Raw genomic sequence first — 27,900 nt, 5'->3', positions numbered from 1 at the left:
GAAAGTCACTGGATTAGACATTTCCTGGACTCGCTGGCTACTTAATCCACCTGGGATTAGTTAGCCTTGATTTCCCACCAACCTAAGAACGGTATTTCAGCACTTTCTTGCTTTATTTCAAAAGGAAACAAAGGAAAAACTGGGCTTTCCTTCTCCTCTTCTCCCTCTTCACCTCCTCTCCAAACAGAAGTGGATCTAATTTCTCAAGCTTAGCTCAGTATCTCACACATGGCATTATTTTGAGCCAGGATTTTTAGTAACATGTGGTTCTCAGGGCCTCCAAATAAAATCAATCTGATTAGTATTGATCGCCCAAATAATAAAAAATTAGTACTTGTTTACTTTTTTAGGGAGGAATTTTCTTTATTTTCCCCCATCCCGCATCTTTTTAATTGTCAGCTCTTTTCAAAATTATAAAAGTGCCAGTTGGCCCCCTATCAGAACATGCCTCTGGGTTTTCATGGTTGGAAATTAGGAGTAAAAGAACCTAAATATTTTCAACTGCTGCTTCCAAGTGAGGGAATGGAAGAATAATATGTTCCACTCACACCTCAACCATGAGACCAGCTTTCAAAGGTTCTGGATACTGCTTTGGACTCCTCTTTGAAAATTTTAATCAAGCAACTCTCCCAATTAAAATGATATGGAAAAAAAATCAAAATACTAAAAGAAGAGTCAATCTCGTATTTTACAGCCAGCTTTACCTGGAAGGATAAGCAGCAACCTATGATTCTGAATGGTGTGGTCATCACTTGCGTTCATTTTTATTCTGTCTGTCTGTCAGTCATCTGTCTGTTGTCCTCCATTCTTTGAGTTTATCAAGTAACATTCACCTTCCAGTCTTAAAAGGATCAGTGTAAAAGGGCTATGCAAATGGAGGACATTCTGCTTCTAAAATGGAGGAAAAGATTGGCGTGAGTAAACATATCAACTTATTAGACTGAAAAGGCCTTTTCCACTTTTCTCAGGAGACTTTCACACTTCTATGCCCGTTACTGCACCCCGTATTTATGCCTGCTCCATGGGACCCACAAACTCTTTCTCCTGCATGTTCTTGGAGAGTCTTAGGCCGCAACATTTAGCCTTGAATCTTCAAGTGGCCGCCATCCAAGATCCCCACCCTCATATCTGGTTCCCACCCAGTCCCTGTATCTAAAATTAGCCAATGTCCTAGTGTGCACCAGTCTGGTCTTTCTGGCTCTTCGCTCACTCATCGGGTTGGGTTCTTGGCTGGTGATGCAGGAAGCCTTTGGGGCAGAAGTGATCACACCAAACAGTCTTTAGTGATTCCTCAGATTCCTAAGGAGGCCAGCCATGGCACAAATACCAAGTGACTAGAAGTGACTGCTAGCAAGATAATGCCAGAACCATCTTAGCTGGGGGATTCTGGCCCGGTGTCCCTTTCAAGCCCTTAAACAACTCCTGAAATTCTTCCCCCTCACAGAAGAACCAAAGGAAAAAAGAGAGTGTGGGACTCCTGTTCTTTAAATGTGCTTACTTTCAAAATATATGGCATATATCATTGTTGGTTATCTACCCAATTGGCAAGACTGACTATGTGCTACAAAGCACCAGGCTGAACAGGACATAAACAAAAAATAGAAAAGCTCATCTCTAATGAACTGTTGCAGAATTTTGCAACCAAAACATCTAGGGGGCAAAATTTATTTTCCCTTTAGTAAAACTTGTAACTCTAATCTTTTTAAGTTTGGTGTTGTATTTACTTTTAATGTTACATCACTTCTTTTTTCATACCTAGGGTCTGTTAGTGTCTTACTCTAATGCAGTGTATCATGAAAACAGCACAGTGTCAGAGGTTCTTGCGAAACACGGACTAATACCTAGGTGTCTTAGTTGGTTGTGTGACCTTGGTTACATCATGTAACTTCTCTGGAACTTCATTTCTTTTTGTGTCAAATAAAAATTGGTCTCAACTTTTAAAATTCCTTTCAGCTCTAAAGTCCATGATGCTATAATTTTTCAGCAATATGCATTCCTATACACGAACCAGCTGAGGTTTAGAAGTGATAGTCAACTGCTTCTTGCTATCATGGCTGGAAGCCTCAGAAGCCATCGTGGCCCACACAGCAGGGATGAAGCTTTGGCATGTGCCTTTGAATGGGTGATCCTTTGGGATATGGCACACAATTCCATGGCTTTTAAGTGGGATGAGGAGTTCACCTTCCATGAAACAAAAAACTTTCTAGGGCCTAGATGCTTAATACAAACTTTAAACCCATAAGAGACCACCATGTTTCAATGAAAGAGGCTAATGGAAAACAGACGCTGGGCCCACATTTGCACAATTCTGGAATGCCCAGCTCCTTCCCAGATCACCCCTCTGCTCTGTCAGTCATTGAGAAAACCAAAAGGACCTTTCCTGGCTTCCTTTCCACACCCAATCTGCCCACCCCAAAGGAAATCCTGATCAGAGGCCCTGGGCCGAAACCCCCTGGGGAAGGTAGTCAAGTCCCACCCAGCAGGTGATCCTTAAGGAGCCTCCAGGCTTTGGTGCCTTGTGACTCCTGGGAAACCTGGGGTCTCTGCGACAGGAGGTTGATTTCCAGAGAATTTTCCACAGCTCTATAAGCAACCCTAATGTCCCTCAGCCATCTGCTTTGCCTGGGGTGGAGAAGGTGAGCAGTCCACAGGAGATGCAAGCAAATGGAAGGAGCAGCTTTGACATTGTGTATGTGGTTGGGCAGGAGGAATATAAAGTTTCTGCAGATATTCCAAGAAGGCTGCTAAGAGGAGGTGGGAGTCTGGAAGTATTTTATAGGATAGGGAAGAAGGCAGCTTGGTAGCTTTGAGATTCAAAGGGAGACTCTCCACAGGCAAAACCAAACTGATTAGATGCCTAAGTGCTAGAGGTTGTGAACTCCGTACCGCCTCCATGGGTGGTCTCCCTGTTGTGCAAATTACCCATTGACCCCCGAGATGAAAGCTGTGGGCTGTGCTGCACAGGTTGGGGCTGCTGTTACTGCTTCCTTTAGTCCAGGGCAGGAGGCAGCTAGAGGCCTCAGTCTGACAAGGAGACCAGGCAGAGCTGAAGAGGAAGAGGTGGTGACAGGCTCTCAGAGGGCTGTGTCAAGTCCAGCAAGGCAGGCATGCTATCCACAAGCCTCCATGCTCCTCCCAAAGACCCTCCAGAACCAGCACTTTTCCCGCCAGATGTTTTGAATCTCCTTCCCTTTCCTAATTGAAGACAGCTTTCCTTTCTGCTTGAGGGGGAATGGGAGGAACATGCCCTGCAGCCCTTTCCCTCCTCTCCTCCCCTCTCCTTCCTCTGGAGTGGGGAAGCTCTTCATTTCCAAGCAAAAGATGGGGTTACATGGTTCATCCAGCCCCTTCCCAGCAGAAAGCAGTTCTCAGAAAGGAGCCAGCCCCTTTTTCCTGGTTGGAGGAATGTGGTCCACATCTCCCCCACTTCACCTCTCTTCCCTATAGGCACTTACCTCAATATGATGACAGCAAAGCCCCTTCCCACAGAGAAGCTGTGTTTCCCAACAGTCAGCAGGGAAGAATGTCTCAGTGCCCCAGATCAAACATCTTTCCCTGGAGAGCACTGTGGCCAGTTAGAGAAAGTATTCACTTTCCTCGCCAAACAGCGCTGGGACCACCGCATTAGGAATAATCATACTTCAACCCCAGTTAGTCCCAAGGGCAACAAATTAGCATCAGAAATCCTTTCAAGATTCACCAATGGATCTGCACTGCATTTGCCAGCCCTGGTGTTTCTGTCAATGGAGTTTGAAATGCCGTAATTCTGGGAATCATGAGGCAAAGTGAAAGACCCTCACAGAGCACTGTGGAGTCGCACCCTTCCATCTCATCAGTAACCTACATTTGTCAGACCACCCAAGTCTGAGGGTAAAAATAGGATCTCAAGAGCAAATACAAAATTTCTGCAGGAAAATGCACTTCTGTTCTATAGAAATTTAAGCTCTCTCTCAAATTTCATTCAAGTATGATCCTGGGTTTCTGTCTCCCGTGGTGTCTCCCGGGTAGCCTCGGAGGGTTTCTCACATGTGCTCTGCAAACTGCTCCTCTGGGCTGCCACGTGACATCTGGTGCATTTATCCCCTCCTGCCCTGGCACATTTGGGGTAATGACTCCCAGTCACTGCCGACACTGTCACTGGTGTCTGCTCAAGGCATTCAATTCCTGCCCGTGTCCACTGTCGAGGTCGTTGATGTCAATGGTTGGGCATCCTCATCAATTACTACAGAAGATGCTGGCATCAATTCTCCAGATGACCTGCCTACTAATATCCCAGGCCTTTTTGTTTTTACATTGCTCTCTTGCTGGCACCATAACGTAGTGACCAGCATCAAAAGTAAATAGAATCTTCCCTCTGCTCTAGAACCAGTGACTCCCTGATGCTAACCTCACTCTGGTTTCCTCGTATAACTAAATGCCTGGCAGACCGACACCTTCAGTTCTTCACAGATGTCACATCTCTTCTGAATCCTAGCATCCAGAGAGTTCAATTTCAAGCTGAAACTGATTTATAATTACTACGACCATGGTGATTAAGAACTTGGGTTTGAATCCGGTTCTACCACTTATTATCTCTGAAACTTAGTTTCCTTATCTGTAAAATACAGATTTTATGAGGCTGTTTATGTTACACTAATTCCTATGTCACAGGGTTGTGTTAAAGGTAATGCATGCAATTTACTTAACCCCCCCCCTTTTTTTTTTTTTGAGACGGAGTCTCGCTCTGTTGCCCAGGCTGGAGTGCAGTGGCCGGATCTCAGCTCACTGCAAGCTCTGCCTCCCGGGTTCACACCGTTCTCCTGCCTCAGCCTCCTGAGTAGCTGGGACTACAGGCGCCCACCACCTCGCCCTTAATCCCATTTTTTTAGATTGCGGTCAGTAAAGGTTGACTATTAAAATTATGACTACTTTATTTTTTTCTTAAAGAAGGAGCTGAGATCAAGAGGAGTGAAGTGACTTATCCAAGATCACATAGCCAATGAGTGGCAAAGCTAAGACAACATATCTCTAGGCATCTGACTCGGACTTCAGCCCTCTTGAATAACAGTGTGTTCCCATAACTCCACAGGTGAGCTGCCACTTCAATTGTATTTGCTTGGTAGTTTTTTAAAATTTAATATCATTGATGAGTCTCCAGCTGAGAGGACTTAGTGACAAATGTAATTGATTGATGAGTTTTTCCTGCCTGCTGCACAGGTAAAACCATTCACTGAGACCATGGTATAGAAGTAAAGAGTTTAATGAACACAAGGCTGGCCATAGAGAAGAACTGGAGTTTATCACTCAAGTCAGTCTCCCTAAGAGCTCAGAGGCTAGGCTTTTTATGGAAAATTTGGTGGGCAGGGAGCTAGGGAATGAGTGCTACTGATTGGTCAGGGATGAAATCACAGGAGTGTGAGGAAAACAGTCCTTATTTGCTGAGTCCACCTCTGGGTGGAGGCCACAGGACTGGTTGAGTCATGAGTCTGGGAGGCATCAGTCAGTTGCCAGAATGCAAAAATCTGAAAAACATCTCAAAAGACCGGTCTTAGGTTCTACAATAGTGATGTTATCTACAGGAGCAATTGAGGAAGTCATAACTCTGTGACATTTGGCCACATAACTCCTGAGCAGTAAGGAAGTATAGAAATGATGCCTCCATTTGAGCAGAATTCAGGCCCTTTCCATAATCCTAATCTTGTGGTCTTTCCTTAGTCTTACAAAGGTGGTTTCAGAACCCAAACAAGGAAGGGATCTGCTTTAGGGAGAGAATATTATCATCCTTGCCTCAAAGTTAAACTATAAACTAAATTCCTCTCATGGTTAGCTTGGCCTGTGGCTAGGAATGAGCAAGGGAAGCCAGCCCGTGAGGCTAGAAGCAAGATGGAGTTTGTCATGCTAGACTTCTCTCCCTCTCATAATCTTTGCAAAGGCAGTTTCACAAACACAGCTAAAAAAAAATAAAATAAAATAAAAATAAAAATATAAAAAGCAAGAGATGATGAGAGTCAGACTGCAAATTTTACCGAGGCAATGGAAATTGTCCACTAGTCATTTGTTGATGGCCAGTGTCTTCAACTCCTTGTTTGAAGTAGGAAGTTAAAAGACAAAGCATGGGTGATTATTTCTTTATTTGAAGAGGCCAAACTTAAAAACCTACAAAGGGAAAAGGATTTTGACACATCCAGATCTTAGAGCTGGAACTAGAACCTAGGTCTAATACCCATTTTAATATGATCCAAATCTAGAATATTTTCCTAGGGTTCCAGAGTTAGCCCTTGAGAAGAGACACATTTTTCCACATCAGTCTCATACAAGGTGGACTGGAAGAGCAACCCAGGCTTATCAGGCTTCAGACCAAACACAGGATGCCAGAGGGTAGCCAGGAAGCCTTCACTCTTCAATTCTTCTTACTGTTGAACCTCAAGTGCCAAAACCTTGAGAGGAAAAAAGTTCTTCAGCAGCTGGTTTTACCTTTTAATAAAATAGGTAGTTGGTTTTATGGTGGTAATTTAAGAGAGGCTGGTTAATTCTCTGTTTTTATGGTGGTAATTTAAGAGAGGCTGGTTTATTCTCTGTACTAGCTTTCTATTGCTGCATAACAAATTTCTCTAAAAATGAGTGGCTTAAAACAACAAACATTTATTATCTAAGTTTCTATGGATCAGGAATTTGAAAGTAGCCCTCAAATTCCAGGTGGGTAGTTCTGGCTTGGAGTTTTTGTTGTTGTTGTTGTTAAATTCAAGATGTCAGCTGAGACTGCAGTCATCTGAAGGCTTGACTGGGGCTGGGGGAGCTGCTTCCATGATGGCTTCCTCAGATGGCCATAGGCAGGAGGCTGCTTCCTCAAGACATGGAAACAAAGAGTCAGAAGAGATGCTGGTGTACCCTGGAGGAGTTACTGAGAGAGAAATCAAGGAGGAAACTGTAATGCCTTTTATGACCTAGTCTCAGAAGCCACTCACTGCCATTTCTGCCACATTCTAATCTTTAGGAGCAAGTTACTAAGTTCAGTTCACACTTAAAGAAAGGAGAATTAAGTTCCACCTCTTGAGAAAAGAAATACCAAAGAATTTGTGAAAAACACATTAAAATTATCACCTACTCTATCAACCTAACCTTTATTCATTTGTTAGAAATTACATCATTAGTGAACCCAAGAGCTAACAAAATAACTTATTTTCATATTCAAACAATTTAAGTTTAAATTTAAATTTATGTTAAATGTAAACGTCTGTATAGCACTGACCGGGAGTCAGAGGCTCAGGTTCTATTTTACACTTTGCTGCTGGCACAGCTTTGGGCATGCCACTTCTCCTTCTGGGCCTCAGTTTCCTTTTCTGTAAAATGAGATGCCTGCCTTTTCAACACATGGTCCTGGGAGAACTGGATATCTATGTGCAAAAGAATAAAGTCGGACCCTTACCAGTACCATATACAAAAAATTAACTCAAATGGATCAAAACCTAAATATAAGACCTAAAACTATACAACTCTTAGAAGAAAACACAGGGTAAAAGCTTCATGACACTGGATTTGGCAGTAATTTCTTGGATATGATACTAAGGTCACAGGCAACAAAAGAAAAATAGACAAATGGAACTTCATGAACAAATTTTAAAATTATTCATCAAAAGATAATATCAGCAAAGTAAAATGTCAACTAAAAGAATGAGAGAAAATGTTTGCAAATCATATGTCTGATAAGGGATTAATATCCAGAATATTTAGAGAACTTCTAAATCTCAACAACAAAAAGCAACCTGATTCCAAAATGGGCAAAGAACCTGAATAGACCTATCTCTAAAGAAGATATACAAATGGTTAATAAGCACATGGAAAGATGCTCCACAGCACAAGTCATTAGGGAAATGCAAATGAAATCAACCACGAGGTACCACCTTACATTTATTAGAGTGGCTACTATTAAAAACAAAACAAAATAAAACCCAGAAAATAATTAGCCAGAAAAGCATTAGCCATGATGTGGAGAAATTGGAACCCTTGTGCATTGTTGGTGGGAATGTAAAGTGGTAGAGATGCTGTAGAAAACAGTGTGGCAATTCTACAAACAATTAAAAATAGAATTACCATATGATCCAGCATTTCCACTTCTGGATGTATAGCAAAAGAACTAAAAATAGGTCTTGGTCAGGCACCGTGGCTCACGCCTGTAATCCCAGCACTGTGGGAAGCCAAGGCAGGTGGATCACTTGAGGTCAGCAGTTCAAGACCAGCCTGGCTAACATGGTGAAACCCCCTTTCTACAAAAAACACAAAATTTAGCCAGGCATGGTGGTACGTGCCTGTAATTCCAGCTACTCAGGAGGCTGAGGCAGGAGAATCACTTGAACCCGGGAGGTGAAGGTTGCAGTGAGTCGAGATTGTACCACGGCACTGTAGCCTGAGTGACACAGCAAGACCCAGTCTCAAAAATAAAATAAAATGAAATGAAATAAAATGAAATAAAATAAATAATACAAATAAAAATGAAAGTGGGGTCTTGAAGAGATATTTGCATACCCTTGTTCATAACAGCATTATTCACAATACTAACCCAAGTGTCTGTGGACAGATGAATGGATAAGCACACTGTGGTGTATATATATAATGGAATATTATTGCCTTAAAAAGGAATAAAATTCTGACATGTGCTGCAACACGGATGAACCTTGAGAACAGTATGCTCAGAAAAATAAGCCAGTCACAAAAAGAAAAACAAGATTCCATTTATATAAGGTACTTAGAGTAGTGAAAATTATAGAGATGGAAAGTAGAATGGTGATTGACTGGGGCTGGGGTTAGTGAGGAATGGGTAGTTATTGTTTAATGGGTATAATGTTTCAGCTTTACAAGATGAAAAGGAGTTATAAAGATGGATGGTGGTGATGGCTGCATAACATCGTGAATGTATGTAATGCCACAGAACTGTACACTTAAAAATGATTAAGATGGGAAATGTTATATATATTTTACCACAATAAAAATAATTGGGGAAAAAGCCAACAAAATAAAGGTGGCTGGACTTAAAAATTTTTAACGTCCCTTCTGGCTCTGATATTCTCTCCTCTAACATTATTTATTCAATTTAGAGTTTATGGTCCATTTCTGACAATCTCTGTCTATTTCTCTCTTTCTCTCTCTATCCATCTGTCTATCATCTATCTATCTAATCTACCCATCTATCTATCTACATATGTGTATGTTTAACATGTTTTTGTATGGGTCTCTATGTTTCAAAAGCCTATTTAAATAAATCTTTCATGGCCTTTTAGTCTTTAGAGGGAAGGTGAGGCTGTTTATGTTACAGGAACATATTTTATTTGCCCACAGCAGCCAGAGCACAGCATGCTATTACTATAAATGGGGCATGGTAGTGTTTTGTTATGAAATGCCTTTTGATGTAGGACAGCTACAGTCCAATGACTTCCAAATATATTTCATCCTACTGTAAAAAATAAAATGACAGATCTTCTCATGGCCACGGGGTCTCTGCACACATTTCCAGGAACCTGAGACCATTTACTAAATCCAAACAGAAAAACATTGTTTTAATGGTTATAGATGTGTCCACTCACCTTTGAACGAGGCATGCCTCCTACTCCTAACCTCTCATATCTGAAGCCCAGCGTGAATCAGTCGGCCTGGGTAAAAAAGGAGGGACATACCTAAATATCTTTTCGAGACACAACACCAATCCTCCAAGTTGTTCCACAGACCACCCCGACTATTCCTTACCCCACCATCCCATTTGAAAAAAAAACCATTAATCTGGTAGTCTCTTTATTTCCCCTCAAAGGCAGCTCAACTTTAGAACAAAATGCTTAGGGGGAAAAATACCTTCATTTAAAAACAGCAACACTCTCAGTTTAGGAATTGAAGAAACTGAGATTATTGTTCCAAGTTCTCCCCTAGTCTCTAGGTCTTGCGTTGCAATCCCTTTGTGTGTATACATTTCACGCAACTGTTCGTGCAGGTCTGGAAGAAGGGCTTGCTGAAGATATTCATGGCAGTGGTGTTTGTAGTAGTAGCAGGAGTTAGAATCAGGCAGCAAGTAACTCATCTGCAGGGAGCAGACAAGTAAAATGTGGTAGAGATATGCTATGGACACCATGCAATGATTAAAAGCGTATCAGTTATCTATTGCTGTGTAACAAGTTACTCCAAGTTTAACATCTTAAAACAACAAACATTTATTATATCACAGTCTCTGTGGGCTAAGAGCCAGCGTGGCTTAGCTGAGTCCTTTGGCTCAGGATCTCTTACAATGCTGCAATCAAGTGTTGGCAAGAGCTATGGGTCCTCTCAAGTCTCTACTAGACTAGAATAGGATTTGCTTCCAAGCTCACCCACGAGGCTGTTGGCAGGATTCAGTTCCTCACTTCTGCTATTGGACTGAGGGCTTCAATTCCTTGCTGGCTGTTGGCTGGAAGCCTCTCTCCAGTCTTTGCTGTTAGGTTCTCTGTAAGGTGGCTCTCAAAATTTCAGCTAGCTTCCACCAGAGCAAGCAAGGGAGGGCACAAGAGAGGAAGACAAAGGGTTTTTATAACTTAGTCTCAAAAGTAACATACTGTCACTTTTTGCCACATTCTGTTCACTAAGAGCAAGTCACTAGGTGTAGTCCATGATCAAGGTAAGGTGATTGTACAGGGACATGGGTACCAACAGGGCATCATCACTGGGAGTCACCTTAAGAGCTGCCTACACAAGAAACAACAGATCAAAGGATGATACAGCATTAAACACAATACTTAACAGAAAAAGGCAAGAGTTAAGGTGAAGTCTGCAGCAGAATACAATTTGTTTAAATTAAAATACCTAGGAACAATGTTATATGCTTTACAAAGATACAAACAAATTCAGAGTATAAAACAATCATATTGTAATGTTTGCCTGCTGGGCATGGAGAGCTGGTGGGGAAATGCAAATAAATAACCACATAAATCCAGAGAAGGGCCTTGCAGATATAGAATAAAATTGTGTACTATAAACTCAAGACCAAGTTCAACTCCTTGCACATGAAGTTCAAAAGAAAGGAAAAGTAAAGTAACAAAACAAACACTCTGGGTCTCTCAAACACTCAAGTTCCCATGGAAGGATCTTATCAAGATCGATGTCTGAGGGAGCTCCCCACCCAATGTCACACTGGATTAAAGTCATCTCAAAGTCTCAGAGATTTTTACCAAGTAGAAGCAGCATCTGTGTTAGTGTGGCATACCTTGGGGTGTAAGACAGCTTTAAGAATTCAGTGTACATAAGACATACCCACGTGGAGACCAAATGTCTCAGGACTAAAGGCTTTCCTGAATGTGGGACTTTCAATGCCAAAACTTGGATAATTTGGTCACCTTATCACCTGAGGAGTTTGTTTAAAAATGCAAATTGAAGCATCCTCACAACTAATTCTGATTCAGTGTGCCTGAGCAGGACCAGTAATCTGCAAGCAAAGCAGAGCCAGAAGCCCTTCTAATATAGATGGTCCATGGACCACCCTTCTAGAACTCTCTGTTATAGAAGGACAGTTTTGAAAGCTACTTCTGGTAGCACCAAAGGTGACAGCCACTCTCAAGTCTGTAATCACAAATCTCATGCAGCCATCCACTGCAGTATCACCATTACCTGTTGATAATCCCAGGGCTCTAGTTCAGTTTATTGATTCTAGAATTTCTCTTCCACAGAAGGCAGACCTCAAGATCTAGGAGGCAAAGTTCAGGAAGGGGTCAAGACAGGGTTTTGAGAAGCAGGATTTTCCTGACTGGCTGTTAGAAGAAACCACATCCCACGGCTGGATTAGCCATCTCCAGAAAAGTCTGGCGGAAGTTACCCACCCACACGACAATCTGAAGAATGTGCTTATAAGATAAAAGTGACCTCTGGGTCTTCAGGAAGCAGCTGTGTCAAATATAATCTCTGTAAAATATTTTTCATATTTAGAAAATATAAAAGGTTACGCAAGTACATTAACATGATAAGATAATGATGAGATAATGGCAAGTACCTCTCAAATCTAGCCAGAGGTGGGCGAGGAGTCCTGATGCTGATGTTGAGGGGAGGGGACTTTGAGAAGCTGCAAGTGTATTAGGTAGACCTATCCACATTAAAAGGATGTGTTGAATCATAAAAGTTTGCAAAATATTCTTAGTAACCAATCAATAGTCCTTGCTCTATTTTTATATTCATAGAGTAATCTTTTGATCTACCATTATTCTTTCTTCTCTAAATACAGATTGGGTAACTTCTATGTAAGAGGTACTGTGCTAGGCACTGTTGAGAAATACATGTATTTTGGTCTTAATTTTTTGTTGGATTTTAGGTTTTATGAAGGTAGACTCTAACTAGCAGAAGACTAATGCAAACAAAGCAGTATTCTGGTGGTTTCAAAGAACTCAGCTATAGTGTTAAGAGCAGATATGGTTTTAGAGTCCTCCAGAAGCCGACCCCAAGACAAGAATCCAAGTAGTTTTGGGAAATTATCCCAGGAAATACATAAAAGAGAGTGGAGAGTAAGTTAGGGGATCAAAGAAGCTGATGAAAGGTATCTGCCAAGCCAATTACCATTGCGGGCAACTGATGTTAGAGCCTGCTGGGGAACTCTGAGAGACAATAAGAGATTCTATGCTGTCCACACTCTAGAATAGGTTTCAGGGTTATTCCTAACAAGCGGTATTCATCCATTGACTCTCCAACGGTCATTGTCTGAGTGTCACTTCTTGGGAGATTGATTACATCTTAGGCACTTCTGCTCAGCCCTGTATGAGAGCTGAGCATGCTATCTTGACTACATAGAGTCACAAATGTTTTCTATAAACAGGTTGAGAATGTAGAGACAAATACCAAGTGGATGTGGGTGGGCTAGCAACAGCATCTGCCATAATAGCTCGCAGTTGCTGCATGCTTACAGGGTTCCACAGACTAGATTAAATGTATGTTATCTCATTTAATATCTGATTAATATTCTTCATTTTCCAGATCAGGAAACAGATGTGAAGTGAAAAGAGACTTGTATATGATCTCACAGTCAGCACACGGTGTGACTGGGATTTGAACCTTGACAACTGGGTTTTAGAATCCAAGATTGTGGCCACTGCACTCTACTGGCCCCTTGGAGAGTTTGTATCTAGGTGAGGGAATAGAAAGAGATTTCAAGATGTGGGTGTAAAAACCAGCTGTTTCATGAAATATGAACCAGATTTCAGTTTGGGATTCAGATGTCATTTTGGGATTGGTATAGAAATGCAGACATGCGATGAAGTTCAAGATTATCAAGGGTCTTGTTTGGCTAAAATATAAATCATAGGTAGTGGAAGATATTGGGGAGGATTCTGAATGCCCAGTTAAGAAGCTCACACAGTGGGCTTGACCGTAAGAAACTGTTGAAGCTTTTTGAGCAATGACATGATAGAAGATGGGTTTGAATAACATTAAAGAGTATTAATAACATAAACCATATTATTATAAAATAACATTCAACAGGAAGCCATGAAATGGTTGGATTGACCAAAAAAGAGGGAAAGATGAAAGAGCATGTGAGAATTCAAGAGTTTCAGGACACTTGTCTCAGAGACCCGGAGTCACTGAGGGCATGATAGGACAGCTAAGAAGAGCTGCTTCCAGACCAGGTCATGGGTATATAGTGCTCAGGAATTCTAGTCCCAGATATCAGGGTCTTTAATGGAATACAATAGAGAAAAGGATCAGAGTGGCTAGCTTGGACTTAGGTATGGCTGGACTTTCTAGTTCCTCTTCACCTTATAGTCCTAAGATTTGCTACTCTAAAGAGAATTTAATCTGTTCGCCCAGCACCGATCAGACTTCAAATGAACTGGTGGAATTTCTTTTCTAAAAAAAAAAATAAATAAAAGCCTGGGCACGGTGGATCACACCTGTAATCCCAGCACTTTGGGAGGCCAAGGCAGGTGGATCACAAGGTCAGGAGTTCGAGACCAGTCTGGTCAACATGGTGAAACCCCGTCTCTACTGAAGTTACAAAAAATTAGTCAGGCGTAGTGCTGCATACCTGTAATTCCAGCTACTTGGGAGGCTGAGGCACGAGAATCACTTGATACTGGGAGGCAGAGGTTGTAGTGAGCTGAGATCTCACCATTGCACTCCAGTCTGGGTGAAAGAGTGAGACTCCATCTCAAAAAAAAAAAAAAAGTGAATGATAGTTTGATGACTCAATCAAAGGTGGGTTGACAGATACCTTTTTTTTTTCTTTGAGACGGAGTCTTGCCTTGTCACCAGGCTGGAGTGCAGTGGTGTAATATCAGCTTACTGCAACCTCTGACTCCCTGGTTCAAGCGATTCTCCTGCCTCAGCCTCCCAAGTAGCTGGGATTACAGGCACGTGCCACCACACCCAGGTAATTTTTGTATTTTTAGTAGAGATGGAGTTTCACCATGTTGGCCAGGATGGTCTTGATCTCCTGACCTCGCGCCTCCCAAAATGCTGGGGTTACAGGCGTGAGCCACCACACCCAGCCTCCTTTGCCTTCCCTAACTTACTCTCCACTCTCTTTTATGTAGAGCAATGCATTAGTGCCACTCATATTGCTGATGAGCCTGAAATACTTATATTGATGGCTGATAGGTGTATTGTTTTCCTGGAAAGAGGCACTTCTTTTTCTTCTTTTGCTAGCTGGTTCTTTCTATTCTGGAACCTTAAATGCACACCTAGTCCAAGATTCCATATTTACCTTCTCTCCAGACATTTAATCATAACCCTCAACCATGTCTTTTTACTGATGACATTTCAGTATCTCCAGAATTCATCTTTTCCCTTGAACATAGTTTCTAACTGCTGGATTGATCAAAAAAGAGGGAAAGATGGAAAAGCAGGTAACAGGTATGGCAATAATTCAGGAGTTTAAGGATACTTGTTTCAGAGATCCAAGATATCACTACCAGGATATTCCACTAATGCCTCAAACTCAACGTGACCAAAAACAAGCCAGTCACATTCTTCCACAAACAAGTTTGTTTCTTTCTGACTTCCCAGTTGATTCATGACCCCATCATTCCTCAACTTGCTGATACTCGACCCTTGGAACAGCCTCTGACTCCCTCATATCAACTGTCCACCCTAATTAATGCATGCCAAAACCTTGTTTATTCTACCACCACATCTCTTAAAGTTGGTCAGCCCTTTGTCTTTATTCTAGTATAGTGTATTATCAAGAGTCAAATTTACAACAAATCTAGTTTAAAGGTCTAGTGGGCTTTTATTTGTGATTCTAACATAGGGCAACACTTCACTGTATAAAATAAATGTTCCAAGAAGCAGAGCAGGAAGGGTTGGCTTTATAGGCAGAAAAGGGCTGGAGAAAGCAGAAACAGAATGAAATATGAATTGGTGATTTCAAATTACTTTCCTCATAGAGTTAAAGCAGAGAGAACTTCTTTATCATGCAGGCTCAGGTAAATTGAACCCCTTTTCATTGATTGCTGTGAATTTCCTGTTTTCCTGAAAAACTCTCACATTTTAGAGTTCAGTGGCACCTGAACATTGATTATGTGGCACTTAACATGAATGACTCCATTCTGGTTTGGTCTGGTCTGCTGGGGCCTAGTGAAAGGGACTAATCCAAAACAATGTCCTCCCATAAACTTTGTTTAATGATAGTATATAGTATAGTATGGTATAGTATAGTATAGTATGGTATAGTATAGTCTAGTTCAGGTTTTTGTTGTCTATTGCTTAGCTTTTTACTTGGAATATAACTGCACTCCTTATACTGCCCTCCTCCAAATAAATAGCACCTCATCCTCCTCTGAGTCTGATATGGTTGGACTTGTGTCCCTACCCGAATCTCATGTTGAATAATCCCCAGAGTTGGAGGAGAGGCCTGGTGGGAGGTGATTGGATCATGGGGGCAAATTTCCCCCTTGCTGTTCTTGCGTAGTGAGTTCTCCCAAGATCTCGTTGTTTAAAAGTGTGTAGCACCTCCTTCTCTCTGTCCTACTCTGACCATGTGAAGACGTGCCAGCTTTCTCTTTGCCTTCTGCCATGATTATAAGTTTCCTGAGGCCTCCCCAGTTATGCTTCCTGTACAACCTGTGGAATTGTTGACCAATAAAACCTTTTTTTCTTTGTAAATTATCCAGTCTCAGGTAGTTCTTTATAGCAACATGAGAATGGACTAACACAGCATCTCATAGTATTTTGCTATATATTGTTTCTGTTTGTAGCTCACTTATGATAGTAATAGCTAAAAGCAATACTAGGTGCCTGGCATTGTCCTACGTGCTCTACATATGTTATCTCCTTTAATCTTCACAGAAACCTTTTGGGATAATACAATTGTGAACCACATTTTACACATGAGAAAACTGAGGCACAGAGAGGTCAAGTGGACTTTCCCAGGGCAGGAGCTGAATTTGAATCCAGGCCTCTGCATCTCCTAATAACAGAGTGCCACGTTGAACCTCTTGTCTTCTTTTCCAGACTGTAAAGTCTTAAGGTGAGGATTTCTCTATATAACCAAGTGACTCCTGCATAGTGCCTTATGAATTGTAACGTGAATGAATGACAATTTTGCTTGAAATGTCATCAGCAAAAAGACATGGTTGAGGGTTATGATTAAATGTCCAGAGAGAAGGTAAATATGGAATCTTGGACTAGGTGTGCATTTAAGGTTCCAGAATAGAAAGAACCAGCTAGCAAAAGAAGAAAAAGAATTGCTTGGCAATTTTGCTTGATTCAGGGAAACATCAAGCTGGAAGTCATTTGGTCCTGCTATTCCTGGAGAAGCAAGACTGTAGCTAATTCATTCTGGATGATAAACTTTAACCAGATCAGATCATTCAAGTAGGCCCTAGCTAGAGTAGAAATGACCCAAGAGAAATCAGGCTACAACCTACATGAAATCAGACATTGGGCTCAAATGCATGTGTTAAGCTCTGCCTCTTCTTTAAGTTCTGTTATTTATGGACTCTCTTTCTTTTGCTGCATACCTGAAAACCCACACTTTTCTTAACTAACAAAAGAAGAATCTGAATTAGAGACTTAGAAACACAGAGTATGTAGTAAAAGAGTATTTGCAAATGTGGGTGGAGCAGAGGCTCTCTGGGAGGCTCAATACAATTACTTTTTGGCTGAATGAGCTTGCAAACCTCTTCTTGAGGCTGAGCAGAGCTATTTCATGCCTCTACCACAGGCATTTTCTCTCTGAAAAATCAACGACCCAAGAAAGCAGTTGGTGGTGGGAGGAGGGAGAGTCCGTGAGCTAATCCTTGAGGTTGAGGCAGAAACACAGCTGTTTTGGATTCAGCCTGGGGAGATCAAGGGGAGACATGACTGCTGTATTTGGAGAGGCTTGTCTTCAGTTGGCATCATTCTGAGCACTCAAGTTCTCTGTCAATAAGCACTTTATGGGAGAGATAAATGGATTTGGAGCTGAGGATAGGGGAGGGTGTCTGGGAAAGAGTAAACATATTATCTGAGACCTTCCATCAAGCCCCTTTACTGAAGTGCTCAAGGACTCAGACATTGAGTTTAGCAGAGGCAGAGTGGGAAGGAGCCCTTTGGATGAAGCCAGCTGCAGAGGTCTGGTCTAACAATAATAGACAGCATTAGAGGATCCGGCCTCTGGAGCTTGCTTCACCCACAGTGGTGCCAGGTTCCATGCTGAGAGATTATCAAATGACAGTTTGGTCACCATCTTGACAATAAGACTAGAAACAATTGGCCTCCTATGAAGAGAAAACATGAACATTCATTCTAAAGGGGTATTGGTGAAAATGTAAATTAGTACAACCATTATGGAAAATAGTATGAAGGTTTCTCAAAAAGTTAAAATAGAACTGCTATATGATCCAGCAATCCCACTTCTGGGTATATATGCAAAGGAAATGAGATTGGTATGTTGAAGAAATATCTGCACTCCCATGTTCATTGCAGCACTGTTCACAATAGCCAAAATACAGAATCAACCAAAGTGTTTACCAACAGATAGATGAATGGATAAAGAAAATGTGGTTATATAAACAAACGGAATACTATTCAGCCTTAACAAAGAAGGAAATCCTGTCATTTGCAACAACACAGACAAACCTGAAGGACGTTATGCTAATAGAAATAAACCAAGCACAGAAGGACAAATATTGCACAATCTCATTTATATGTGGAATCTAAAAAAGACAAACTGGCCAGGTATGGTGGCTCACATGTATAATTCCAGCACTTTGGGAAGGCAGATCTGAGAGAATTTCTTGAGGCCAGGAATTAGAGACCAGCCTGAGCAACACTGCAAGAGTCTGTCTCTATAAAAAAATTTTAAAATTAGCTGGATGTGGTAGTGCACACCTGTAGTCCCAGCTACTTGGGAGGCTGAGGCAGGGAGATCACTGGAGCCTAGGAATCTGAGGCTGCAGTGAGTTATGACTGCACCACTGCACTCCAGCCTGATCAACACAGTGAGATCCCTTCTCTTAAAAAAATTAAAAATAAAAAAGACAAACACACAGAAGCAGAGTAGAATGCTGGTTACCAGAGGCTGGGGCAGGGGTGGGGTAAGGTGGTGGGATTGGGGAGATGTTAGCCTAAGGATAAAAAAATTCAGTTAGACAGGAGAAATAAGTTCAAGAGGTTTATTATTCAACATGATGACTATAGTTAATAACAACGTTTTATATTCTTGAAAATTACTAAGAGAATAGGTTTTAAGTGTTCTCATAACAAAAAAGTATAACTATATGAGGTAATGCATATATTGATTAGCTTGATTTAGCCATTGCACAATGTGTACGTATATCAAAATATATTGTACACCATAAATACATACAGTTGTTGTCACTTAAAAATAAAAAATAAAAATTTACAAAAATTAAAAAATAAACTTAAAAATAAAGAGTGGGTGGCAATATTCCGAAAACATGGGAGGTGAAAGTAAATACCTGAGTAAATGCAAGAAAATGTTACTATCTATTTTGCATAATGACATTCCTTTCCTACATATTTTTAGATCCAAAAAGAACCCTTCCCAAGAAAGTATAGGCTTTGGGAAAGGTAGATGCGGGCACACTCTGGTCTTGAGATACCAAATTTATGTTATTAAACATGCCCTTCCCATAGACAGCATGCCAAGGAATCAGGCATTAGTGTTGAGTTTTGAAGATCTTGATTCTGGAAAATGATATCCTTAGCTCAGTTCCCCTTCAGTGCAGCTCAGGCGTTCCTAAATCTTATAGAAGAGTCTGTGCTGTTAATAACTGGCTGGTTATAAAATCTTCAAATAAGTAAATGCATACCTCCTATTCTTATTTTACCGGATAGATGCCATGTCCTAGTCCTAGCACATTCCCTCTTCCAGTACGTTTGCTGATACAGTGCATGCATGCTCCATTCTGTTGCTCCCATTATACCCTTCTTTTATACACTTTCTGATCTGCAGCTACCCAAAGATCTAGTCTTAACATCTGTTACCTTCTTTGCCACACAACCCTCCTCTAGTACCCCAGGATAAAGAAGTTTTTCCCATCTCATGACATAGAGTTCTTTTGCTCTAGAATCAGTTAACTGTTCTCATTGCATTTTCATTGAAGATGTGGATGTTCTCTGTCACACCTCTTTTCCTTTCTTGTATTTTCTATTTTTTCATATTTCTACATGAAGGACTATGCAGCTCTTTCTGCCTAGACTTTATCTCATGCAGCCCCACTGTAATATGCCCCAAACTGAACTCTCTTCTCTTCATTCCCTTGCCTCTTCCTCCACTCTGCCCCTAACACTCCCAGCCTCAGATTTCTCATCTCAGTGATTAACACCATCATGAAATCTCTTCCTGAAATAAAAGTTTAAATGTCTTAGACATACCTCTTTTTCTCACCCTCCTATATTTCTCTATCATTTTCACTTTCAAATCTACTTCCTAACTTTCTTTCCTCTCCTTCTTAGCCTTGTTCCCATCATGTCTCAGTGGACTATGGCTATAGCCTCCTAACAGGGTTCCATCCATTTTCTGCACTGCCTCTAAAGTTACTATTCTGAGACAGGATGCTCAGTGGAACTTTTCCTGTGGTCTCACAACTAGCCCCCTCACCATCAATACTCTAAGAGGGGTCCTTCTCTCCTGCCTGAGCCCAGTTCTATATAAACAGAAGATAAAGGAAGAGTGGTGGGGAGAATCATCAGACTGATGACTTACAGGCCAAGTGGGGAACAAAGTATATTTCTCTTGTCTACACCAAGTGACGGTCAACCAAGATAATCACTTTTAGAGACTGCAGATGCTCCAAGAAGTGAACACTGGAATCCCATTCCCTCATTAGAGGTTTGCTTGAGTTACACACCTGGTGAATCTGATGAGCTTTCCTGCATGCATTTTCCCCTCAACAGCCCTCACCCCTTCTCACTTCCAGCAGGAAAAAAGACAACTTGATAGGAAAGGGTAACATTCCCTCCTCTTATCTTTGCATGGAGACATGGGATTTCTTTGGGTCAAATGGATACCACAGAATGAAGCTGAGTTTATGCTGCTTTGGAAGGTTTTGTCTCCCTTGCTCTCCACCCAAGAGATATGGCCAATGTATCCTAGCACCCAGTAACAATAGGTTGTGACACCATGAAGCAAGGAAAACTCTGTTGGAAAAAAATAAGTTGGGACTTGGTCTCTCCAAATCCGGCAACTGATAAGAATCCCTTCTCCCCAAGGGGTCAAGAGGTAGCATTTGTAGAAGGCACTCACCATCAGCCACATTGGTAAGAAAGGCAGAAACAACCATTGGAAAGAAGACTATGAAGGAAGCCGCTGGAGTGAGATACATGCATCCCTTCTGTCTCGATGAAGAATTCCCAATGACTCCTTATTCCCTACACTATAGCATTAAAATATATACTCTTTGCATGACTCAGAAGGCATTTGTAATCAAGTACCTTTTCCCCTCATGCTGTTATTTACTTCTTATTTTCATTTTCGACACTTGCAATTGTCCCAATGGTATCAGACACCTCCACCCCTCTGTGTCTTCACAGTTTCTTCTACCAGGACAATACTTCCCTACCTAATCTACAAAAAATTCCTTCAAGTCTTGGTTTAGGCAAGGTATCTCTGTAAAGCCTTTCCTAATGTGTGCAGGCAGACTGATTTATTTCTTCTACCATATTCCTCTGGTACATAGAATTCAACTATCTTACTGAGTCACTTCTCAAGACACTAGTTGTGCTTCCGTCTTCACACTAAGCCCTAAGTTCTTTGAGGGCATCTACAGTGCTTTCCTTTGTAACCCCACACCCAGGGATGGAGGGAAAGGGCTGTTGAAGTACAAATATAGAGCCTGGACCAAGAACATAACCAGATACCATGTGAAATTTTGTTTCCAAGGGATGCCTTAAGTCTGTGTTGATGTAGACTTTGGGCTGAAGAGAGAAAATCTGATTCTATCCACCAAGATTCTATTTGATTTATCTTCTTCTCAACATTTGATACGGACTCCTCAATTTCAGCCAATTCTAAAAGGCGTGTACCCACCCTGAGTCAATGTACACCCTCCCTATTCTACCACAGTGGAGTCTCAGTTATCTACAGGAAGCCACTTTCTCCACATCTCTGACTAGGGCTGGTATGTGGTATTAGGATACAATGTAAAAAATGTATTTATTATATGCTATTTTAGTTGCTTCTCTCTTAGTATAAATCCAATCTTATTTAGGTTACAAGATTCTAGAAGGCAGGCCTTATATGCTCTGTATTCCACAAAGTGGAAATACTTCTTATTCTGTAAATGGCTTCTTAAAAGTCATACTGAGCCAAACACTGTGGAAAGTGGTAGATATTATGGCCTCTGCGCTAAAGGACTTCACAGAGGCTGGCCTTTCTCTGTCTTGGAAGATTGTCCTTTTTGACCTTGAAGAAAGCACCAGAGAGGGCCTATGGCATGGTGAGGACAAAGAGGGCAGTCAAAGCAGCTGGTCAGGCCATCAGGGAAGCCACCCTGCAACCAACAAGGTGACACAAGTCCCATTCAAATTATCCTCACAACCTTTTTGCTTTCTAGCCCTGGAGCTCTCTTTATCTGTCCTACTTGGTTTTGACTACATAGTAACTGCCGCAAGAATGGGAAAGAGTAAAAAGAGACAGACCTCAGAATCAAAAGTGATTGAATTTAAATTTAATTCGGCCTAAATAGAGATAATGAAATTTAGTCACTAATTCAGCTGGGTTGACCAGTCTCATATAGTACCAATATAAATACAGGAGGGTTGTTTGGATCAGGGGATTGTGTTGCCCTGATCATTTCCTAGGCTTTCTCCATTCCCTCACTGGCTGCTTCCTTACTGCAGATTTGTCCAACACACATGCATAGAAGCCACACAGAGGTACCCTTTCTTTCTCCCACTTGTCAACTAAATCCTCTCCCTTTTCCTGAAGTGATTCTCTACCATCACCATCTCTCAAAAATCATGCTAAGTTGCAACAATTGATTTTATCTTGTTTCCATAAATTAGATATTAACAGTTCAGGTCTCTAAGGTCTTTCATTTCAATCAATAATACGTATTTCTGAAATTCTAAATAAAAGTGGCCTCTGACTTTAAATTTCTCAAGTCTTAGACACGTATGCATGCAGTCTGTAAACAGACTATGTCTGTGTATGTGTCAGAGACTATACGTGTGTATGCATATTATATCCGTATATGTATTGAGAGAGACACATGATACATATGATCAATCAAGAGTAGAAATATATTTTCTTCTACTCCTTCACTCTCCCTCTACTTTTGTCTCTAGGACAAAAGCTTTGCCTCCATCCCTGCTTGCTCACATCCACCCCTCCCTTCTTTCACTCTGACTTCTAACCCTTTTTCTCCCCATTAATGCCCCCCCACCTTCATTTTAAACCCAGTTTTATCTGGATCCCCTCAAGGAATTGCACTGTGATAGTCAGTGAAGAGACCCAGCCTCCAGGCTAAACTCTGGTGTGTCATTTAGTTTCTAAGGACATTAATCTTCCTCCTTAGTTCTCTCTTAAGGATTATTTAAATTGGGCAGATTGAGAATCCATCTATTTCTTTAAAGCCCAGTCTGTGAATAGCTGTTAACACAATGCAAGAGTTTAAGGCATTAAGCATGTACCTGCAAGTACTTTGCAGTTCTTCATTTCCTTCCCTCTGGGAGTGCTTTCCAGTAGACAGGGGGAGGGGAGGGAGCAGAGCATAAGTAAGCTGATTTATCTGGAAAAGCACTCCTCTCCATCTTTGCCATTTTAATAAAGCTTAGCTTGGGGAAAGATTTGGAGGCCTTCAGGAGCGGGCCCGTTAAAACAATTGAGGAGTGTGTGAAACACAGCTCAGGCTCTGCATCCCAGTCTTCAAACTGACGTCACCTCATAAATCCACAGGCACAGCCTGGACCCATCAGCGAGCTGCTTTTTCAGGAGATTAATTATTTGTTCAGACAGGGGTCAGGTGGAGGGTCTTTGAAAGATTCCTTCAGTGTTTTGCCCCACCCCCTCTCATGGGGGTGAAAAATAGAACTCTCTGTACAGCCAAGCTGTAGAAAGAACACTGTGTGCAGAGTCAGAAGGGACGTGTGCAGCGTTTGACCCGCACTGCCCAATTAAGACAGGAGTGGACTGAGGGGCCAGAGAAGTGAAGGGGCTGTGGGTTGGCTCTCCTTACCTTGCTGTCCTAAGGTTATAGGTTTTGCAATTTGTCCCCAGGGCAGACTTCAGTCAGGCTGAAAATGCAATAAATTGAGAAAGGCATGGCGTTAGGGGAAGCCAGCTGACAGAAGGACAGTTGGACAGTGTCTGCAATCCAAGGGGGTCATGGAGGCTCTGGGAGGCCTCACTGTCAGCCCTGGAGCAGAGGTTTCTTTCCAGGAAGTGCTGGGCTTTGCACATCGACCACCTGGATATGTCTCTGGGGAGTCACTTACACACACTGAAGAACAGCAGTCACTTAACAAAAAGCAGAGGAGAGGAGAAAAGGCTGAGGTGCAGCAGTTGTCAAACGCACGACAGTGTCCAGAAGGAAGATTGCAAAGGCTCTGTACTCTCAGGGCAGGATAATGGGAAAGGGAGATTTTCTGAGAAAGGGGGTAGGGATTGATTAAACTGGAGTTAGTAGGAAAGGTACTCAAATTTTGTTCACCCATGTTAGGAAAGTTGTAAACAGTGGTTTGTTAGTAAGCAGTTAAAAACTGTCAGGGGAAGGGGGTGAGCTGTTCTACTTATCATCTGCTGATTTCTGTGGTGTAAATACCCACTTCGACCCTGATTTCAAGCACCAATGTGAGGTCACTGATGAGGGGTTGGGAAGAGATGGAAAAAATAGGCTCTTCTGAGCTAGTGCAAGCTGGCTCCAGGTCACCCCTGGTTGTCATAAATACGCTAACAAGGTTCCTAAAGAATGTTCTCAGTTATCGTGCCCTAAGAGGCTACATGGTCCAGCTAAAGGGGCTGGAATCCAGTCCTAGTGTCAATTTCTTCCTGCCATCCAATCCCAGCTGTCAGTTTACAATTTGTGCACTTTTCTCTGTATAGTTCCATACAAAGTTGAAATATTAAACAGTGCAAAAATAAAGAAGTCTTGCTATCCCCTGCAATTACAGATGTATAAAATTTGGCATCCTCAATTCCCATCATCATTTCTCTAATAGTTCTTGCCTTTGATAAGGCACAGGATTGGGATGTATTGGCAGCAAGCAAAAAGAGGAACTGCAGACTGCAACTGGTGGAACTGCAACCAGTGTGCAGCCCCCTATTTGAAGGAATGGAAAGAGAAAGCCTAGCTCTCCTGTCAGGTATAGGGTCTGATCTGCGCAGCCTAATGGGAATCAGAGAGTTCTGGAACGCAGCTCCTTTCATAGCCCTTGGCTCCTCTGCACGCCCCAAATAAACACAGATTGTCAGTAGTGGTTTCAGATGAATCCCCCTGCAAATGCTGGCATAGCAGGCTGAGGCAGCCACGAGTCTTACCCTCCAGGGAGGGAGCCCAGAGCGGGACTGCCACGCAGAGATGCAGTTGAAGAGGGGAAGGGGTGGGGGTCTATGAAAGCCAATCGCAGAGTCCTGTGGTTTGGCAGTTGGCCTGGGAGCCCTGGAGCCTTCTGGGAAAAAGCCAGGAGGGGAGGACAGGGTGAGGGAGAGGGGGTGGGGGAACTGCTTCTCAAGGTTGGGCTGGCTGCTGCGCCTGTCAGGGCCAGAATTGTCAGCTCTTTTCTGGAGTGACTTACTACGTACAGAGAGGAGGAAAATGAACTAAGGTGCACTGGGCAAGTCATGGTCAGGATTTCCCTCCAATCTCACAACAGTCCTACAAGGCAGATTTTCATCACCATTTCTCAAATGGGGAAACTGAGGCCCCACAGGTAAGAGGATTGGCCTGTGTCACACTGATATTAATGGCTAAAGGTGAGATGTGATTTCACCCCTTTCTGCACCCAAGGCCCTGATCTCCCTTTGGCTTCATGCTCCTTTTTGGCACCTCTAAATCAAACTCTTTGGCTCCACCAGCCAATCTAGTGTGACCCCTATTTGATTTTAGTTTGTTTCACTCTTTTGTAAATGGGTCCCTTGATTGTTGAAGTGGCTGTCCAGGCTGACTGTGGTGGCCTCCCGTGAGGACAAGGGAAGGGACTCTTGGCCTCCAGCTTGTCTGTGGGGCCGGGATGGATGTGCCCCTGTAATCCACACCAGAGAATCTTAGCTGTGTCGGCACAGCCAGGACACAAGTGCCATCCTTCTGCCAGAAGATTGTTAATAACACCAACAATTTCTCCGACTTCCAGCTGTGGATACCAGCAGCCTGTGTTAAGTCAACTGTGTGTCCTCACTAGCGTGTTGGCGCTGGTCAGCTGCTCAGTCATAAATCCAGACATGTCTATCTATCTGTCCATCAGTCCTTGTGGCCACACTGCCCTTGAAATCTTTCCTGCACAAACATGAAACTTAACCCGAACTCCTCACAAGGGTACTCAGCCCTTGGCTTTCACTCGGAATAAACAGTCAGGTCTCTAGATGCAAACCCATTGCCCAAAGTGAAATGCAGCCAGCACAGCCACCTGCTGCTTCCCCTCTTTGTCCCTCACACTTTCTGGGTACTTCCCCATTGCCTTTTTGTTATTCTCTATTCGAATGTCAAACGCTAAAGTTCCTAGTTGTTTCAAGAGCTTTTGCTGAATTTCTACCTTTCTGATAAAGTATTCCATTTCCATTATTGATAAGATGATGGCTTTCCTGGCTGAGAGAGTCAGTAAGAGCTTTTTCTCTCACTTGAGCAGGTCTATTTTATCATCTTGCAAATAGGAATACTGTACATGGACTTCCACAGATGATAGTGATGCTACCACCCACTAATAATGATAATAAATGTTAGCTGTTACTGCAGCCACTGCTACAGCTAACGTTTATTGAGCACCTACTATGTGCTGGGCAGTATGTATTAAATGCTTTATAAAGATTAAGTATTTGATCCTCACAATAACTCCATGAAGTAGAGCCCATTATGTTCTCCATTTTTGTAAGAAGAAAATGAGATTCAGATGAGTTAAGTTCAAACTTACTTAAGTTTTCAAAACTAATAAATAATAAATCTGGTGCCAGAATTTGTGTTTTTGACCACTTTTCTATAGTGATATGAATCCCAAATATGTGTGTGTATGCATGTACAAAATTAAGCTTCACTATATGAAGTGGTCATTTCAAAGGTCAGAAACTGTTCAATATTAGCAATTTCATGATTCAACTTAAAATACTTAAGCCAGAATTTTCTGAATGTGGCCGTGAGACTTGATTATCCTCAGACTTTGGTGCATTTCCTGGAACAGGCCCTTAGTCAGTAAATGTTTTCTGAGCATAAGAGTGAGGAATTGAGTGGGCACAGGAATGTAGAGAGGGGTGTGAATGATCACAAGCAAAGGTAAGTTTCAGTTGCAGGGGGAATGAATTTCAGGGTGCATGGCAAGGAGCGTGGGCATGGCAAGGGGTATGGGCAGGTGCGTGTGGGCACGCGTGTGCATGTGTGTCCAAGGACCTGTGCCAGTGGTGAGTGGGTGCAAGCGCTTTTAAAAGCTACACCCTGCTATTATTTTCCCTGTGGAGTGACGTGACCACTCACGTTTCCATCCTATAGTTCTCATGGCTGCCACAACATACTACCTTCAAAGGAAATAATCGAAGAGACATTCTTTTGAAGAAAGTGTTATAGGTTTAGCCACCTCCCATAACTCCTTTCTAATACCAATAACCTCGGTTGAGAGAATGTTGGTTTCAATTCAATGGGAATTGATTTGAGAGCGAATCATCCCATGGTCGAAGCCCCTGGAATCAATCTATCCTCTCATCTCACTTTTTCTTTCTCTTTCTTCTCATTATCTGTTAGGATCAAAGAAGTGCAAACCTGATTCTCCTTTGTAATCTCTGCAGCCCAGCGCACCTGGTGGGGAGGGGAGGCCGGAGGTGCTGGAGAAGAGTGAGAGGGAGAACGAGGAGCATTGGGGTGGGCACCAGGCTCTCTGGGAGGAAGGTGCATCGGGAAGGCAGGTGCAGCCCGACCTTGCCAGATGGGATGTTCTAGGCACCCAAGGAGCAAGGACACCAAACCCTAAGATCCAGAAAGCAGGAAGGCAAAGCTTAGAGCTTCATTTATCCTCCCTGGGATGCCTTTGGACATGATTCAGGAAAGAGAATGAATAAAGTCAGCACAAAGGTGTGAAAGGTGGGTCAGATACCAAGGGGAACAACATGTAAGAGAGGCAGGAGAACATACCCTCTGCTCACCCCTGCAAAGCAAGGTCACCACATGCTTTAATTTTGTGTCACACACTTCTGTCAGTAAAAATGTTTGTAATACATCTGCAAATAAATGCATGCTAATATTTTAATAATATACACACTTAGTACCATGACGATATACTATGTACATTACGAAACAGACACGAAAATATAAATTAAAAATTGATAAGATAAAAATAATAAGTAAG

General features: G+C 42.1%; 2 long non-coding RNA genes across 8 annotated transcripts in view; one reads left to right on the top strand and one right to left on the bottom strand.

Moving 5' to 3' along the window:
- LOC103217838 (uncharacterized) overlaps positions 1-27,900 on the top strand; it is a 487,886-nt gene that overhangs the window by 416,025 nt on the left and 43,961 nt on the right. For all 3 annotated transcript variants that reach the window (XR_005241432.2, XR_012094310.1, XR_005241431.2), the window contains 2 exons: positions 4,927-5,068; positions 16,258-16,438. This is a non-coding gene — a long non-coding RNA (uncharacterized lncRNA). The remainder of the gene's footprint in view (positions 1-4,926; positions 5,069-16,257; positions 16,439-27,900) is intronic.
- Positions 5,891-27,900, bottom strand: part of LOC103217841 (uncharacterized) — a 368,206-nt gene continuing 346,196 nt past the window's right edge. Inside the window, exons 1-6 of one of the 5 annotated variants that reach the window (XR_012094311.1) lie at positions 24,896-24,984; positions 23,595-23,652; positions 10,329-10,471; positions 9,820-10,042; positions 9,558-9,623; positions 5,891-6,880 (exon numbers count right to left, since the gene is read on the bottom strand). This is a non-coding gene — a long non-coding RNA (uncharacterized lncRNA). Of the gene's footprint in view, positions 6,881-9,557; positions 9,624-9,819; positions 10,043-10,328; positions 11,675-23,594; positions 23,653-24,895; positions 24,985-27,900 lie in introns of those variants that run through there. The other 4 variants (XR_005241435.2, XR_012094314.1, XR_012094313.1 and 1 more) reach the window with 4 other exon arrangements.

Source organism: Chlorocebus sabaeus, chromosome 10, assembly GCF_047675955.1.
Source record: "Chlorocebus sabaeus isolate Y175 chromosome 10, mChlSab1.0.hap1, whole genome shotgun sequence".
NCBI classification, from domain to species: Eukaryota; Metazoa; Chordata; class Mammalia; order Primates; family Cercopithecidae; genus Chlorocebus; species Chlorocebus sabaeus.
Note: the sequence above shows the minus strand (reverse complement) of the source record. Positions and strands in the feature narration are given on the sequence as shown.